The following is a 2839-nucleotide window of genomic DNA, read 5'->3' on the forward strand; positions in this document are numbered from 1 at the left end:
GAGCGTCTGTGATAATATAGGAGAGAAACTGCCACCTAATCCTACAGAAACCTCTGGAAGAGCATGGCATTGTGAATGTTACACATATACAGCCTTTATTCTACTGAGTTAAACAACTCCGCTTTATCTCATGATGGAAGAACCTTTGGATGGTAAAATATTTTCCTCAAAAAGCAGTTTATTGAAAAAAATCCGATTTAAATCAAAAAAATCCGATCAAAAAAATCCAATTTTTTTTTAAAAAAAAAACATTGATTTTTATCCACCCTGGCTTGAAGTCTTTTGTGGTAGTTGTGGATGAGGGTCTTCATTTTCTCAGATGGTAGAGCTGCCCACTCTTCTTGGCAAAAAGCCTCCAGTTCCTGTAAATTCCTGGGCTGCATGAACTTCCACATTCCAAAAACATACTGATAGGGAATGTAGCTTGTGAGCCCCATCGGGGACAGCGATGATAATGTGTGCAAACTGTACAGCGCTGCCGAATATGTTAGCGCTATATAAAAAGATTATTATTATTAGCTCCGATTTATCAAACCAGCAATTTTCTCGCTGATCCTGATGAATGGGGGAATTGGAGCAAAACGCTCCTGATTCATTAACCCCTTCAAGACCTTGCCCCCATAACTTTTTTACTTTTCTGTCAGTATAGCCATGTGAGGGCTTGTTTTTTGCAGGACAAGTTGTACTTTTGAATGGCATCATTGGTTTTATCATGTCGTGTACTAGAATCCGGGAAAAAAATTCCAAGTGCGATGAAATTGCAAAAAAAGTGCCATCCCACACTGGTTTTTTTGTTTGGCATTTTTGCTAGGTTCACTAAATGCTAAAACTGATCTGCAATTATAATTCTCCAGGTCATTATGAGTTCATAGACACCAAACATGTCTAGGTCATGTTTTATCTAAGTGGTAAAAAAAATTTCCAAACTTTGCTAAAAAAACAAAAAAACGCAATTTTCAGATACCCATAGCGCCTCCACTTTTCGTGATCTCGGGTCGGGTGAGGGCTTATTTTTTGCGTGCCGAGCTGACGTTTTTAATGATACCATTTTGGTACAGATACTTTTTTTTGATCGTCCGTTATTACATTTTAATGCAATGTCATGGCGACCAAAAAAATGTAATTCTGGCGTTTTGAGTTTTTTTTCTTGCTACGCCGTTTAGCGATCTGGTTAATACTTTTTTTTTTTTTATTGATCGGGCGATTCTGAACGCAGTGATAACAAATGTGTAGGTTTGATTTTTTTTTTTATTGTTTTATTTTTAATGGGGCAAAAGGGGGGTGATTTAAACTTTTATATTTTTTAAAACATTTTTTTTCTACTTTCGCCATGCTTCATTAGTCTCCATGGGAGGCTAGAAGCTGGCATAGCCTGATCGGCTCTGCTACATAGAAGCGATGCTCAGATCGCTTCTATGTAGTATTGTAGATCTGCTATAAGCGCCGACCACAGGGTGGCGCTCATAGCAATCCGGCATGAACAACCATAGAGGTCTCAAGGAGACCTCTGGTTGTTATGCCAACGCATCGCTGACCCCCGATCATGTGACAGAGGTTGGCGATGCGCGCATTTCAGGCCGCGGGGCTGGAAGCGGTAGTTAAGTGCCGCTATCACTGTTTGACAGCGGCATGTAACTAGTTAATAGTGGCGGGTGAATCGTGATTTCACCCGCCACTATTGCGCGCACATGTCAGCTGTTCAAAACAACTGACTTGTCGCGGCTTTGAGGTGGGCTCAGTGCTGGAGCCCACATCAAAGCAGGGGATCCGACCTCTGCCGTACTAGTATGGTGGAGGTCGTGAAGGGGTTAAGGGGGTACTTCATAAATCAGGTGAGGTGCGTAGCGGTGTGCACCTCACTGCAAATATTACTCCAGTCCCTGCTGTAGTAAGACTTGTGGAGAAGCGACCGCTACAAGTCATGAATTTGACGAGTGGGGGGCAGCCGCGTCCCCACCCAATCCCACTGTTTCAGAGCTTGGAGACAATGGAGTGAGGACGCCAAAAGTCACAATTTTATTTTTTTTTAACCAATCGACTTGTGACAAAACTTTGACGAATCGTCTCCTTTGCTTGAGAAGCCATTTCAGAGACCAGAGGTCCCCAGCCTGATCCAGGTGATTGACAGGACTCATGTGCTACATAGGGAGAGACCTGTCAATCATCTGAAGCGGGTGGAGTCAAACTAGATTTGTCAGAAACACAGCAGCATTTTAGAGTAAAATATACCTGGCTGCAATCATGTAGCCATACTTATGCTGCTTGTGATTCAGGCAGAATGAATCTATGGACAGGTTCTCTTTAAAAGGGGTATTCCCATCTCCAAGACCCTATCCTAATATATAGTAAGCGTAGTAATAATAATATTAGCAAATACCTCCAATTCGAAATATAGTTCTTCTGATTAGCTATGTCGCAGGGCATTGTAGTAACTTTGGTATCCATGGTCATGACCACTAACAAGTCACTACATGAGTGGTCGTAGCCGTGGATACCTACACTACTGCAAAGCCTGCACATGAGGTATGCCCTGCGACATAGCTAATCAGAAGAACTGTACTATATGTCTGGAGGTATTAGCTAATATTATTCCATATCGGGCAGGATCTCGGAGTCGGAATACCCCTATAATCAGGCTCTAGCCCCCCACATGGAGAATGCATTACTAGATGGCCGCAGTGTATGGAGCACAGAACAGACAGTGACAATTGGAAACAAGACTAGAAACAGCACAAATCCGCGCTAATATCCGCCCACAGCTGTGAGGAGAGGCCTCCAGATTAGATGGCGCTTATTACTGCAGCATTTCCTTCTTCACACTATGAGGAATACAGCGCCA

At 42.7% G+C, this 2839-nt stretch overlaps 1 protein-coding gene and 1 long non-coding RNA gene across 2 annotated transcripts in view; one reads left to right on the forward strand and one right to left on the reverse strand.

Annotated features, from left to right (window-relative positions):
• Positions 1–2839, reverse strand: part of LOC138645804 (zinc finger protein 850-like) — an 88303-nt gene that overhangs the window by 85145 nt on the left and 319 nt on the right. The gene's annotated exons all lie outside the window — the stretch shown is intronic.
• Positions 1–2839, forward strand: part of LOC138645826 (uncharacterized) — a 101524-nt gene that overhangs the window by 47087 nt on the left and 51598 nt on the right. The gene's annotated exons all lie outside the window — the stretch shown is intronic.

Source organism: Ranitomeya imitator, chromosome 7, assembly GCF_032444005.1.
Source record: "Ranitomeya imitator isolate aRanImi1 chromosome 7, aRanImi1.pri, whole genome shotgun sequence".
In the NCBI taxonomy this organism is placed as follows: domain Eukaryota; kingdom Metazoa; phylum Chordata; class Amphibia; order Anura; family Dendrobatidae; genus Ranitomeya; species Ranitomeya imitator.